A 17,242-nucleotide genomic window follows, 5' to 3' on the forward strand; every position below is an offset into this window, starting at 1 on the left:
TAAATCGTGGAATTAGGTTCCTAACAAAAATAAAATTGCAAAAGGAAAGTTAAAAGATAGCCTTGTTTGTCAAATTTTCAGCTATTTGATTCTTTGAGCAGTGACTGAGAAGTTGGTCAGGACTGAGTGTTAACTGAAATTTTAACGATGAAAGAGACTATCAGGCTCAGAAACTGATAGAGGAAGCAAAGATATCCCGTATTATCAAAAGGGATGTTTAAACTTGACTTGGGAAGGGTTCTTGAAATCGATAAGTGTTTAATAACAGGTGCCAATAATAGAAAATCCACTCGCACTACTGCAGGGTTTTCATACAAAAATAAAACATGAATGGTAAATGTTTGCAGCTGAAGGAGGTCAATCAAAATTTCTATACTAATTTTTTATCAAAAATTTGCCATGCATCTTATAAATAAATAATCAACTGAACATTTTTACAGACCTTCTTGAGAAATATACAATTACATAATACAACATACAGACATGTTAATTGTGAAAGAGTTTGGCCAAAGAGGCTGACATCTGTGTACCAATTGGTTGGATTAATGGTAATTAACAACTGAGGAAATAGATATTTTTTGCTTGGATAAAAAAAGTTTTTTCTAACTTATAGGGAAGAAACCAAGGTCATGTACTCATAATTAATAAAAACTTACATCAGAATGGCATACAGGGTATAAAACGAATAAAGTGAATCTAGTTTACCTTCGGAATTCACACCAGCAGTAGAAAATAATTTCATAATGAAAAAACAAATAAAATGATTTTAAAAAAAAATCAACAAATAAGAACACAAATATATATTATATTATAAAACATTATATGTGCAACAAACTATAATAATTAAATACTACAATACCAAATTAAGTCAACTATTTAAGTTACAATTTCAGTTTTGTAACAAAAGTATTTACAATGTGTTTTTATAACCTTTTTTTTAAATACAAATTTAAAATTTACATTTAAGCAAAACTCACTGGTTAATTCATCATCAATTTGCATAAAAATATATAAATATTTACTTTTTTCTGGCATACCATTTCATTTAAAAAAAAATTAACAAAGAGACATTATCCATAAACTAAACAAACAAGACAGCAAGGAGATAAAAAAAATATATGAAATGAACTTAAATTAGCTGATTTAAAAAAAAAAAAAGAAGGCAAATTTTCCATTTTGCTTTTAAGATTAATAACAACAAATAAAAAACAATTACGATGAATATTAAATTACATTATTTTAATTCCTTAATAATTTAGAAAAAAAATATTAATAACTATATCTCTTAAAACAAGAAAAGAAACACCATTTCTAAAATTTGTCAGAAATATTAACTGGCATTTTATAAATTACAGACTAGAAAAAAGACTTCTTTTTTATCTGTATATGCATAAATTTAATTGAATATAAACTAAAATACATTAATTAATTTTCTTCACAACACATTGCTACATCCATCCACGCATATGCACACACTCATTATAGTAAGTATAGAATATTTAATTAATATATAAAAATGTTTGTACTAAAGCGACGGCACCAAAATTTGTCTTCTACAAAAATTATTACACAAATTTAATTTATAAAATAAATAAAAGAAATACAGTTTCATAAAACATTCTTTTGTAATATAAAGCACTTAATGTATAATAATATATAATGCACAAGAGACAAACTGTTACTGATAATAAACTTGTTCAGAATTATAGTATTCGAGGAGAATTTAATATCATAAGGTTTTATACACATATATATTACTTTATCAATAATAAACAGCCATATATAACATTAATGCACTATTTTCCATGAAATAAAAACAAAAATCGTTTTTATACTACATTGCCCATATATGAAAACTGTTTTAAACGCCATATAATCGATTTTATGGTAAAATAAAAATACTACAAAAGTATAATTTAAATAACTGCTTTAAGGGAATATTACCTAAGGGAAATAAATGTTAAAACTAATGACTACATAAGGCACATGACTATTTTACAATATTTTCTTAATAAATAAACCGGATTATTTTTATGAAAACAGAAGGTAAAACATAACTCTTCTGTTAATAAAAAAAAAATCCATTTTCAATATGCTAGTAAAGTTAATTAACTTTATTTAAGATAAAAGAAATGTGTTTAGGGTATCTATTAAATTCTTATCTCTATAATATATTTCCTTGCCTTTGATAAGCTGCAACTCTGGCATCAGCAAATAATAATTCAAAAAGTACAGAAAAAGATTCCTATTATTACTATGATGTCAAATTCTTGTAGTACTCATATGGGAGCCACATAAACATTAAATGGATAAAAAGTTTTAATAATAAGAAAAAAATGAATTATTGGACAATCTCATATAATTCATTTTTTTGCTTATATAGTACTTGTCTGAGAAATCCTTAAAAAGTTAAACCAAAAAAATATTTGCACCTACCTAATACTGATGTTATCAGATCTTGAATTTTATCTCAACTATGTGGATACAGCTCAAACTAATCTAAATAACATTCTTTTTTATCAGATCATAAATAATTTAATCACAAATTTATTTAAATCGGGTTGTTTTTTAAAAATAAATATGTCACATGTGTATACCTTTTTAATTACTAGCAGCTGACCTTAAATTCACTCTGTGCAGATATATTTCTAGGAAACAAATCAGAATATGAATGCAGTAACCTTATTTAAAGGATGTTTATATATCGTTTTAAAGTATAAGATAAATAGAAATACTTTTAATGATAATATTTATAAGGTAGATGCTACCGCTATTTACATACTGAATTTTTCATCTTAGTATTTTAGAAAACATAGTTTGTAAAATAGAAAAAGTTATTTCTAAAATAACCCGCAAAACAAAACTAATCCTGTTAATATGATTCAGTTTCGCTTATTAAAAAACTGTGACCGTCAGTAACTGAGTGGCAAGAGCTATTAATCTCTTTAACTAGTTATTTTTAATGATTAGTGTTAGAACTAGTGAAAGAACAAACAACATTTTATGTTGTAATGATGTTATATATTCATAAATATTATAACTGAATCTAAATAACCAAACAGGACTAAAATTTACTGGTTTATGCAAGTGACAGTGAAGTAAAAAAATACAAATTTAGGATGCAATTGATACATCACTGAATAGTAGATATCCGGAGTGTACGGTACGATTTCAAAATACTGAATTCAGCGATTCAAAATTTAGTTACATTATTTAAAATTTATTTCCATTTACTAAGTAACAGGAAATACCATACATGTTTGATTGATTGTGTTCTTATCTACATCTACACAGATTTAATTGCATGTCTGACTTCCTTCATAGTAGTCAGCGACAGATGTTATTAGTTCACATAAGTATGCACAAATATACATTTACATACCTAAACTCCGAACGTTATGTAAACCAAAATTTTTCCTTACATCAAATTTATACAGGTACAAAACTTAACAAAGAAGATCATAGTTCTGCTGGCTTCAATATCTTTTAACGTTAAATTAAAAAAATAATAAATAAATAAAGGCTTACTTTGAATACTGGTTTCAGTTGAAACAGATTATATATAAATAATACTGTATGAAATAAAATGTGAAAATTGTAAACTTATGATAAAACTTTTGTTCATTATTTTTCTTTCTTTTTCTAACAGAAAAAGTCATTGTACCTAACTGGATTAATACTACCTTTTTTTTTATAACTTTTGAGTAAACATGCTAATTAAACAAGTTTATAAAATTTGCAGTGTATGCATATTAAGATACTGTTAATTTAACAGACTTGAAATGTGATAATAACATTTATATGGCTGTTTAGTATGAATAAGCTTTACATTTTTTGCATTCTGAAATTCAGAATACATAAAAAATGTATTCTCCATAAGTGTATGCAAATAAATACCAAAAATGAAAGATTAATGATAAAGGGATATTGTAAAATATGTCTACCGGCTGTTTAAAAAAATGTACAAAATATAATGAAAATAAAATGCAACAGTGGGTTCAATAAGTAAAATATTGATTTAGTATTTAGGTTAATCTTATTTAACATGGCCTGTTGGTATATATATTATATAAAAAATTATAAATCCACTCACCAATAAATATTTGTATAAATTTACATCCTATTGCTTTCAGAAAATTATTTCTATCTTCAGGGATGTATCATAACAAATTATACATATAATAATAATACTTCACATAATAAATGAGTTAGATAAATAAATCGTCAATTATTAAAATCAAGTCGTATGTAATGCATCTTGTCAGTGTGGTACTCACAGTTGTTATGTTTATTATAAGGAAATCAGTTTGGCCAACATAAGAATTAATAATTATTATTTAAAACTTGTCTGAATGAAATATCATTTTCAAACTTGGTTTGCTTGTTTATCAGTCTGTTGTTAAAGTGTATGTGAGATTTTTCTAAAATATTTGTTTTATATATATATTACTGGAGTAATCAAGTAAATTAATAAAATTGTTAGGATCAAAATTGTGATTCAGATGTGTTTGGCAAAGTTACGATTTTCCTGCGTATCCTTTGTTTATACAATTTAAATATTCTTTAATTCTGATTTAGAAGGATCGATCAGTCATACTGACGTATTTCAAATCACAGCTTGCATATCCCAAACTGTATACACCCTGTTTGTCTAGATTACATTTATTATTGTTTTTGAAGGATCTCTATTATTTATGTAGTTCATTATGGTGTTATTAGTTACACAAGCAGTTTTTAATCTGAATGATTTAAAACTATTATTAAATTTTCTATGACTTATATTTGATTTTAACATAATTATTTCTGTTATTATTATTTGCCTCCTCTATGAATCATGAGACCTTGCCGTTGGTGAGGGGGCGTGAGTGGTCAGTGATACAGAGTAGCTGGACCAAAGGTGCAACCATATCGGAGAGGTATCTGTTGAGAGCCAGACTAAGGAATGATTCCTGAAAAAGGGCAGCAGTTCTTTCAGTAGTTGTTAAGGGTGTAGGTCAGGGCGATTTAAACAGCCATATCAACATCACTCAATCCTCTGAGTACTCTGCAGCTGAAAGCAATGGAAAACTACAGCTGCTTTTTTTCCCAAGAAAATGTAGCTCTCTGCATTTTCATATAGCAATGATGGAGGTGCCTTCCTTGGTAAAATATTCCAGAGGTAAACTAGTCCCCCGTTCGGATCTCCGGGTGGGTACTACTAAGGAAGGGGTCACCAGAAAATTAAAAAATAACATTCTACGAGTCGGAGCGTGGAATGTTAGAAGTTTAAAAAAGGTTGGTAGGCTACATTTAAAAAGGGAAATGGATAGGATAAATGTGGATGTAGTAGGAATTAGTGAGGTTCGGTGGGAAGAGGAAGGCGACTTTTGGTCAGGTGATTTTAGAATAATTAACTCAGCTTCAAATAATGGGCAGGCAGGAGTAGGTTTCATAATGAACAAGAAGATAGGGAAGAGAGTAGAGTATTTCAAAACGCATAGCGATAGAATCATTGTAATAAGGATAAAATCAAAACCTAAACAGACAACGATTGTTAACGTCTATATGCCTACAAGCGCCCATGATGATGATGATGAGGTAGAGTGTGTATACAAAGAGATTGATGAAGCAATTAAACACCTAAAAGGAGATGAAAATTTAATAATAGTTGGAGATTGGAATGCAAGCATTGGAAAAGGCAAGGAAGGAAATATAGTGGGTGAATACGGGCTGGGCAAAAGGAATGAAAGAGGGGACAGACTTATAGAGTTTTGCACGAAGTATAATTTAGTAATTGTCAACACCCAATTTAAAAATCATAATAGAAGAATATACATTTGGAAAAAGCCAGGCGATACTGCAAGGCATCAGATAGATTATAAGATTAGTTAAGATAAGATTAAGCAAGATATATTAAGACAAGATTAAGCAGATAGGTTAAGCAAATATTTAGAAATCAACTCGTTGACTGCAAAACTTACCCTGGAGAAGACATTGATAGCGACCATAATTTGGTGATAATGAAATGCAGATTGGGGTTTAAAAACCCGATTCATCAGATGAATCGGTGGAATTTAGAGAAGCTTGAGGAAGAAGTAGGTAAAGAAGATTTTTGAGGAGGACATCGCAAGAGGTCTGAGTAAAAAAAGATAAGGTAGAAAATGTAGAAGAAGAATGGGAGAATGTTAAAAAGGAAATTCTTAAATCAGCAGAAGCGAACTTAGGCGGAATAAAGAGAACTGGTAGAAAACCTTGGGTTTCAGACGATATATTGCAGCTAATGGATGAACGTAGAAAATATAAGAATGCTAGTGATGAAGAAAGTAAAAGGAACTATCGACAATTAAGAAATGCTATAAACAGGAAGTGCAAACTAGCGAAAGAAGAGTGGATTGAAGAAAAGTGTTCAGAAGTGGAAAGAGAAATGAACATTGGTAAAATAGACGGAGCATACAGGAAAGTTAAGGAAAATTTTGGGGTACATAAATTAAAATCTAATAATGTGTTAAACAAAGATGGTACACCAATATATAATACGAAAGGTAAAGTCGATAGATGGGTGGAATATATTGAAGAGTTATACGGAGGAAATTAATTAGATAATGGTGTTATAGAGGAAGAAGAGGAAGTTGAGGAGGATGAAATGGGAGAAACAATACTGAGATCTGAATTTAAGAGAATATTAAAAGATTTAAATGGCAGAAAGGCTCCTGGAATAGATGGAATACCTATAGAATTACTGCGCAGTGCAGGTGAGGAAGCGATTGATAGATTATACAAACTGGTGTGTAATATTTATGAAAAAGGGGAAGTTCCGTCAGACTTCAAAAAAAGTGTTATAGTCATGATACCAAAGAAAGCAGGGGCAGATAAATGTGTAGAATACAGAACAATTAGTTTAACTAGTCATGCATCAAAATTCTAAACTAGAATTATATACAGAAGAATTGAGAGGAGAGTGGAAGAATTGTTAGGAGAAGACCAATTTGGTTTCAGGAAAAGTATAGGGACAAGGGAAGCAATTTTAGGCCTCAGATTAATAGTAGAAGGAAGATTAAAGAAAAACAAACCAACATACTTGGCATTTATAGACCTAGAAAAGGCATTCGATAACGTAGACTGGAATAAAATGTTCAGCATTTAAAAAAAATTAGGGTTCAAATACAGAGATAGAAGAACAACTGCTAACATGTACAGGAACCAAACAGCAACAGTAATAATTGAAGAACATAAGAAAGAAGCCGTAATAAGAAAGGGAGTCCGACAAGGATGTTAAAGAACAATTTAGATTCGGAGTAACAGTACAAGGTGAAAAGATAAGATGCTACGATTTGCTGATGATATATTAATTCTAGCTGAGAGTAAAAAGGATTTAGAAGAAACAATGAATGTCATAGATGAAGTCCTACGCAAGAACTATCGCATGAAAATAAACAAGAACAAAAGAAAAGTAATGAAATGTAGTAGAAATAACAAAGATGGACCACTGAATGTGAAAACAGGAGGAGAAAAGATTATGGAGGTAGAAGAATTTTGTTATTTGGGAAGTAGAATTACTAAAGATGGACGAAGCAGGAGCAATATAAAATGCCGAATAGCACAAGCGAAACGAGCCTTCAGTCAGAAATATAATTTGTTTACATCACAAATTAATTTAAATATCAGGAAAAAACTTTTGAAAGTATATGTTTGGAGTGTCGCTTTATATGGAAGTGAAGCTTGGACGATCGGAGTATCTGAGAAGAAAAGATTAGAAGCTTTTGAAATGCGGTGCTATAGGAGAATGTTAAAAATCAGATGGGTGGATAAAGTGACAAATGAAGAGGTATTGCGGCAAATAGATGAAGAAAGAAGCATTTGGAAAAATATAGTTAAAAGAAGAGACAGACTTATAGGCCACATACTAAGGCATCCTGGAATAGTTGCTTTAACATTGGAAGGACAGGTAGAAGGAAAAAATTGTGTAGGCAGGCCACGTTTGGAATATGTAAAACAAATTGTTAGGGATGTAGGATGTAGGGGGTATACTGAAATGAAACGACTAGCACTAGATAGGGAATCTTGGAGAGCTGCATCAAACCAGTCAAATGACTGAAGACAAAAAAAAAAAATTATTTGTTAGTTTTGTTTTTTGCCTTTTATGTATCTTTTGTTTTAGTATATAATTCATTTATTAAATTTTCATTACATCCATTAGCTGTAGCGATATATTTAATATTATTTAATTCATTGTTTAAATTTATATTATTATTATTATTTTTATTATGTATTAGATATTCTATTGCTGTTTAGATTAGGGTATTAAATGTTGCTATTTTATGATTCCAAGGATGAAAAGAGTCATCGTGACTTTTTATCCTTGGAATCATAAAATCAACATTTAATACCCTAATCTATAGAGCAATAAAATATCTAAAACATAATAATAATATAAATTTAAACAATGAAATAAATAATATTAAATATATTGCTATAACTAATGGATATAATGAAAATTTAATAAATAAATTATATACTAAAACAAAATATTTACATAAAAGATGAAACATAGCTAACAAATAATAATAATAGAAATAAATATGTTAAAATCAAATATAATATAAGTCATAGAAAACTCAATAAAAGTTTTAAATCATTCGGATTAAAAACGGCTTATATAACTAATAACAAAATAATAAACTACATAAATAATAGAGATCCTTCAAACACAATAATAAATTTAATCTAGACAAAAAGGGTGTATACAGTTTGGGATGTGCAAGCTACGATTTGAAATACGTTGGTATGACTAATTGATCCTTCTAAATCAGAATTAAAGAACAAATAAATTGCAAAAACAAAGGATACATAGAAACATCTAACTTTGCCAAACACATCCTGGATCTAAATCATTATTGACCCTAACAATTTTATTAATATCCTTGATTACTCCAATAATATATATAACAAATATTTTAGAAAAATGTCACATATAGTTTAACAGCAAACTGATAAAACGAGCAAACCAAGTTTGAAAATATTTCATTCAGGCAAGTTTTAAATAATAATTTTTAATTCTTATGTTTGCCAAACTGATTTCCTTATAATAAACATAACAACTGTGAGTACCACACTGACAAGACGCATTACGCACGACTTGATTTTAATAATTGACGATTTATTTATCTAACTCATTTAATATGTGAAGTATTATTATTATATGTATAATTTGTTATGATACATCCCTGAAGATAGAAATAATTTTCTGAAAGCATAGGATGTAAATTTATACAAATATTTATTGGCGAGTGGATTTATAATTTATATTTGTAATTTTTTATGTGATTTAGTATTTCTTTGACCTAAAACAAAATTAAAAAAACTTGATGCAAACTTAAACTAAGAAAAAAATGATAATACATTCACTAAATGAAGAAGAAAGTCCTATATTAAATATATAATCTGTAAACAAACAGCTTATAGAAAACAGCTATTCTGTCTACATCAACAGCTAAAGGGACAGTTCATTTGCTGGTCAACAGAATAAAAATCTCAAAAATACAAACCTTTGTGATGACAAACCAAACTAAATTTTATAAAAACAAATTTAAAAACTTCCTACAAAGTTTCATATACAGTTTGTAATTGCAAAGGTTTTATATTTTTAAATTAATATCACTGTCAACTGTCACAGACAAAAACATAGCAAACAATGATTTCATTTTATGCACTACAAAGTAAAATTATGTAAGTAAATCAAAACATATATTTTATGTGAAAAGGGAGTGAATTTATTGACTATTACAGATAAACATTATTGATCTTAAAATCTGTGATTTCTCATCATCTATTTTGGACTGCGAGCAAATGTATAATGGAATCTAATGTATTAATATTAAGGGAAAAACATTATATAATATAAAAAAAGTTATTTCAAAAAGCAAAAACTGAATTTCTTTAGTTCCACCTCTACTGATATTCATATGATTTGAACAAAATAAAAATATTAATCCTGCAGAAGTTTGTTGTAAAAAATATAAATATTTATCAACCTACAAATATTAAAAACTATCATTCACTTTATTACATAAAAAGCTGATACCAATTCTCAAATTGATATTTTCATGATTCAAGAGATCCACAGATAAAATAAATCAACAGAAAACCTTTTCCAATATCTACCCTGAAAAGAATTAAGAAAATGTTCATTATGAATCAATCAATTTACTTGCACTTTAAAACAGAATGAAGTCATATGCCACAGCTATTTACTATTAACATTATAGAAAAAAAGATAAAAAAGAAAATAACTATTTTATTGAAATTAATCTTTTTAAGATTCATAATATTCCTCTGTACTATTAAATTGTATTTTAAATTCTACTAACATAAACCATGTGCATGATTTCATTTTAGACAGTACTTTTTTAATATCTTTATTTTATTGTAAAATTTAATAAAATGAATTCAATCATAACTGAGGATCTGAGATCGTGCAAAGTACTATTAAGATACAATTAAGGTATGAAATGTCTTATCTCAAGTCTGTATTAGGTGGTTTATGTTAATAGAAATTAAAATAAAAGAAAATAAATAAGATACATTTATCTGCATCAGCATTTACAATGCTGCAGCTTTCATTCATCATGCTGACAGACATCAATTCTACAATCCGTCATCATCAGTCCTAATTTTGAGGTACATATTTATAATTATTTTTATGATAAAAATAAATTAAAGGTATTTCATTTATAAGACTAAGAGGGTTCGTAATAATGTCTCAACAGAAATCTATGTAACAAATAACCTCTTTTCAGCATTTTGAGAAATAACTGAAAAGCGACTAACTGATATTTTATAACTAGTTTATTTTTACGATTTACAATATTTAAAATTATTTATAATCTCTCAGATACAGCTGTAGGAATTCAATTTTTTTTTTTTTTGAGGGGTGAACTCAAAAATTTATGAGAAAACATTTTCTAATATTTATCAGATTTACCAATCAAAATATGTTTTTCATTAGAAATTAAATTTTATTCAATATTGCTGCCTCACTGAACAAACTCCACACTGTACTAACATAATGGTGTCAAATTATAAATTTTTCCAATTTATTTTAGTCATGTGAACTTAAGAATAATTAAGGCTAGAACATTTTATAAATGAAATTCTTCATTCTTGAAGCTGATGTAAATAAAAAATGTAGAGTAATATAAAAAAAAGAAGAAATTTATAAAAGATATAAAGTAGTGTGTAAATAAACAAATGACAATGCACTTCATGCTTAATAATAGTTCAGTTTGAAAAAAAAAAAAACTGGATGACAAACAGCTGTGCAAATATCTTACATGATAAACTAAACGACGTAAGACTACATCAACTGCAGTAAGAAAGTCTGTTTAATTTAATTACATTAAAGTTTTCTCACTGCTATCGATTTTAAAAAATTGTTTTAATATTTGCTTCAAAACTGAACATAATTTTCCTTTAATATTAAAACTATTTTGTGGAATACTTAATAATTTTATAAATGAAGACTTTCTAGAATAGAACTTAATGATCTAACATACAAACAGCTATTTAATGTTAATATTTTGACATTTCATAAATGCATGCATGTTGATATGTTATTATAGGATGAATCGCATATCTCACAAGACTGAGATACAGTTTTAAAATAATGTAGAAATAAGTAGTTTTTTTATACCCACCAATTTTGTGTAATCCACTAATATTAAAACAAAAAACCCCTAATTTTAAAACATTAAATAATATTTCTTTAACTATTAATCTACTTTTAAATGGTATTTTAAAATGAAACTACTTTTGTTATACATCCATAATTGAATGGGAGCAAGGCTCTCAAAACACTACAAATTGTAATTAGTAATGTTTGGGTCTACAATAAAATTAACTTCTGAAATTAATAATAGATATGTTTCACATCTTTTAATTTATTAAAGAATAATTTGTATAAATTACTTTTTCTGATTTTAGTAACGTTTTCAAATTACTATACACATTTTATTTTATAAAGTACTCTTGTATATTTAAATATTGTAAAGTGTCTATTAATTAAAATAAAATATATAAGAAACAACATATTAAAATCATCTAGCTAAACCTGGCACACGTCAATCCAGTTAACTGGCATATTATTGTATATAAACAGAGGATTATATTGCTAAAAACAGTATCACTAAAATGGTAATAGCACAAAGCAGTGGGTGATCTGTTTGCAAAATAGCAATTAGCATCCTACTGTGTGCAAGTAGACCCCGTTATAAACTAAAAACAGCAGCACAAAATAGCAACCTGTTTGCAAAATTCAGTTATTTCTATGATTAGGCAAATATTCATTTTAGAAACATACAGTTTCGGGATGTACAAAATAATTTTATTACTTTACATTATGTATAATATTATTTTTAACAATATTAAAAATTATATTGTTAATTAAAATTTTTTGATAAACATGTTAATATCACATACTTATTTCTGTTTTTAATTAAACATGTATCTTCTAATATTGTATATTTATTTATTTATATAATATCAGATTAAAGAGTATCAAAGCATAGTGAAATGATGCCAACAGTACTCTGTAAATGCACCGGTAAATGTGTACACTCTTGAACAGACTCAGGCTGACCATTCCTGAGATGTGTGGTTAATTGAACCCCAACTACCAAATAATACTGGTATCCACATCTTTAATCTAAATCTGTATAAAAGCAACTACCTTTACTAGGATTTGAATCCCAGAACTCTTGACTTCGAAATCAGCTAATTTATGAGTTTATTACTAGATCGATCTGCAGGTTGGTGTAATTCTTAAAAGAAATGATTTAAAATAACTACAGAAACACACATACACATTTACTTAATTTTTTTTATAAACATTTTAATAATATCACTTATTTGTTTTTATGTTTTTTGGATCAAAATTTTATTTTATGAGAGCTTTTTAATAATTTTGAAAACTAACATATTTCTTTAATTTCTTAGTTTTAGTTTAATATATTTAATGAATTAATGATAATTTATTAGTTATAAAGCTTTCTATTTTAGTATATACTACATCACCAATAAAAACACCTCTATTACTCTTGCTAGTTTAACAAACAATGAAAGGAAAGGTGAATGGAAATACATTGTTTTATGCATTTAACTGATAAAACATTCTACAACAAAAAGATCTTTCTACATGTGTTTGTAGAACACACATTAAGAACAACTGCTTGATGTTTGGCACAAAGATTATACTTTAGAATAAAATTAACTTTTCTGTACATGAAACTGTTATATCTTGTAGATAAAAAAACAAAAACAATTAAAAGCACAGTCAGTTCTCTCAGTGGACATGAATGGAAAAAACAAAGACAGTATCATGAAACATGAATTAAAAGCATGCACAAGTAAAAGAACTACTAAGGATATCTTGCAATCCAAAAGGAAAAGGATATATACAGAAATAACAAATTAATATTGATCTAAAATATTAATATTTATTTGTTTATAAAGATAAATATATATTAATACACAAAACCAAGGCCAGATCTAGTGTACTGGCAAGGCCTGACCACACAGATCTGTGATAAAGATCAGGTGGTTCTGGTTTTAACAGCAGGGACTGTTTTTATAAATTTAGTTAAACTGTTAACATTACTAAAAATACATGATGCACACTTTTTTTATGCATTTGTTTTCTTCTAGTTTTTTCAACAAAATTTTAATTTTTTGTCTTAAAATAATAATGAAAGAACTACAATTAAAAAAAAAAAAAAAATTAAATAAAAAATTCAAAAACATTTAATGTATTTGAATAATAATGTACTTGATTATATATAGATCTCCCCATTTACCTTGTCAGAAATAATAAATCTAAAAGATATATTTTTGCCAATATAAATATTCTTTTTACAAATAGTTTATTTAATGTTAACTTTTACAAATTTTCTGAATTATATTACTCATTACTTTCATAAGATTTAGAAATGTTCTGTTGACATTTAAAACTTTTTTATTTCCTTTGAACCTTCTACAATAGCAGGCAAGTTGTAACTGCTGATTTTATATTATGGACTGCAAGGATTTGTGTTCAATAAAAAAAAAACCAGAAGGCTAACTTAAATGTTAAAAATATTTTTAAAACTTTTTAATTTTTGATTTAAGGTATAAAAAGCAGTGGGATGTGATTATATGAAATATCAGTTAATTAATAGTTAAACACATATTTTAATTTTAAGTCTTCTTCACTCTTATAATAATTTCTCTGTCATAAAGTTTTTGCAACTGTAAATTTTGTCCTACATATTTAAGTCCTTTTATTTTATTTTCCATGTCTAGAGAATGAAAAAAGCAAAAAAACGTGGAAAGTAATGGAAACAACTTTCTAATGCTAAGGAAGATTTCATATTACAAAAAAAATTACATGAAACCCACTTACTGTAATTGATATAAAAATTATACAAATTTTAGCTTAAATAATTTTTAAATACGTTTATAACTACGGTCCACATTTTCACAACAAAATCTATTTTTTCTGAACTGTTTTAATACTTTTCTTTATCCAGGCTGATTTTATAGTAAGAATGTAACTTCCTCTTCGAGTCATATATTAAAAATAACACATGACTGATTTCAGTCTAAATCATTTCACTATTTATAGATTAATTTAACATGAATTAAAGTAAAAGAGAAAAGACTAACATTAAAGGGGTCCTAATGTTAAAAACTCAGGGATCTTAAAGATCCTAAAAAACATAAACAAATAAAAAAATTATTACTTTTTTTTTACATCAAATGACAACTATTTCACTTATATATAAGAGAAACAAAAAATGTACTTCTGCAAAATAAATATTCTATTTATATTAGTCATCTATAATAATTAACAACATAAGCACTATTAAAAGGAAGGAATTATCAAAATCTTGAAATAATATCATTAATTTTACTTATAAGTACATTTCAAATAGAATCTGTAACGATAGACTGCAACAATATAGTTACAATAAAAAAATATAACTATCAGATTTCTGATACAGGACAACAAAATAAAATCATATAATAAAAAATGTGTAGGTACAACCTGTGCTGTTCTATACATTACAGTAATCAAACACAATGCATTTATTATAACTTTAATTCATGCGGCTCATAATACAAGATAAATTTAATATCAGGGTTGAGTTTCAAGTGATGATAAATGGGTATTTCACAGAATAATTCAGTTCCACAGACCAAGTACATAAGCAAACTAATAAGGAACAAGGATTCCTTGTTTTAATAACATTTGCAGACGAGTTATTTTTTATGACTACTACTTTATAAATCACATCAGTAGGTAAACTGCGGTAATTTACATTCTAATGATTGAGAACCAACGCTAAAATAGAAAAGAAAGTATAATGTTAACAAGATATCATTATTTCTAAGGCAACAGATTGGACAAGAAAACGATAAATATGAGAGAGGGTTGGTTCTCAAGAGGAAAAGAATACAGAAAATAAATAAATTCATTGATTAGATAAAAACTAACAGAACTGTAAGTAAAATTAATGAAACAAAAACATTTTAAATAAATATTATAAGATGATACAAAGAAACAGACAATAAAATATATAAGTAACTATAAATTAATTTTAGATCACAATACATTATGACAATACAGAAAGTAAAACTGTAATGTTTCTTTACAGATTATTTTGTTATTTAAACATACACTGTATAAATTAATTACAATTTAAAATCTTTTCTATTACATATACTAGTAATGTTTTATAAAATACATACGTAAAAAAAAAAAAGAAAGTAACAATTATTACATTATCGACAATAAAATTAACAATTCAACAGTAATGAAATTAATGTTTTATGCAATTACAAGTGCTAGTAATATGTGTGTAATTAATATTAGTACAGTTCATTGTACTCTTTCTTACCTGGTAGAAAAATATAACTAACCTCTAATAAAAAAAAATAAATAAATAAAAGATCACATATAATACAATTATCACTAGTCCTTAAAAAACAAAACTGTTTGAGTCAGCACTGCTGAATAAAAAAAGGAAAAGTAGACAGTCTTATTACAATTAAAATTTTGTAAGCCCAACATCTATCACAGTGGGTGTCAATTAGGCAGTACAATTACACTATCAGTTAACAGTTTTATATTTTTTGTAAATTTTATTGCTTATAATTCTGCTTTAGAGTTTTAGGAGCCCAAAAATCATATTATACTAACAGGAGATATCAAATATACAAATAAACTCTTATTTTTTAAATAATACTTTTAAACTCTACAATGTGTTGAACAATAAATTTAAGTTAACGTTTTGACCGACACATATAGCAAACTGTATTTTAATTAACTCTTCAAAAACAACTGCTTTTTGGCAAAGATTGACTGTGCTAAGAAAAAAGAAAAATTATAAACGCTTGCAGTATCATATTGACTTAAAAAACAGCATTTACACTTTGAGTTTGTTACTTTCCACCAAATGCCAACATATGTCTACTGATTCTTTACTTCTTATGTCAACAAATATACAAAATTTGAATGAACTTAATTCTGCTCTAAAACCTAATAATAAAATGAATTTAATCAGAAAAAAATGTTAAGAGTTTAATAACATTTTGTGAAAAGCAAATATTTTGTGAAGTGTGAATTCAAATCTTACTTACTATACACTTATTGTATTTTCTCAGAAGATAGTTCTTAAAGTTAATTTGTTTCACCTTTTAAACTAGATTTTTACATAAAAAAATTTTTTATTTCACCTAGTACATATAAACACAATGCAATTTATCAGGATAATACATCAACTAAAATAAATAATCTAGATTAAGGAGGGAATTCTTGCAATATATACTTCTTTATTTTCTGTTTAGCCTTTGGAACCATGTAAGGTATTACTCCTGAGGATGATATCTATGAGTATAAATGAAGTGTAGTCTTGTACAGTCTCAGGTCGACTGTTCCTGAGATGTATGGTTAATTGAAACCCAACCACCAAAGAACACCGGCATCCACAATCTAGTATTCAAATCCGTACTAAAGTAACTGCCTTTACTAGGATTTGAATGTTGGAACTCTCGACTCTGAAATCAGCTGATTTGCGAAGATGCGTTCCCACTGGACCAACACGATGGGTTGCAATATATACTAATTGCTATAAACCTCACATTTATAAATTCTGCCTTATATTAAAAAATAAATGGGTAGATATAACTGAAGTTCCTTGAAAGCTAACAAGTAAGTTACTAGAAGAGACCA

At 27.0% G+C, this 17,242-nt stretch overlaps 1 protein-coding gene across 1 annotated transcript in view; it reads right to left on the reverse strand.

Moving 5' to 3' along the window:
* Positions 1 to 12,829, reverse strand: part of unc-119 (unc-119 lipid binding chaperone) — a 67,959-nt gene extending 55,130 nt beyond the window's left edge. Inside the window, exon 1 of the mRNA XM_075362435.1 lies at positions 12,704 to 12,829. The gene's annotated coding sequence lies outside the window, so the exon portion shown is untranslated. The remainder of the gene's footprint in view (positions 1 to 12,703) is intronic.
* Between the last annotated feature and the right edge of the window lie 4,413 nt (positions 12,830 to 17,242).

Source organism: Lycorma delicatula, chromosome 4, assembly GCF_047948215.1.
Source record: "Lycorma delicatula isolate Av1 chromosome 4, ASM4794821v1, whole genome shotgun sequence".
Taxonomy (NCBI): domain Eukaryota; kingdom Metazoa; phylum Arthropoda; class Insecta; order Hemiptera; family Fulgoridae; genus Lycorma; species Lycorma delicatula.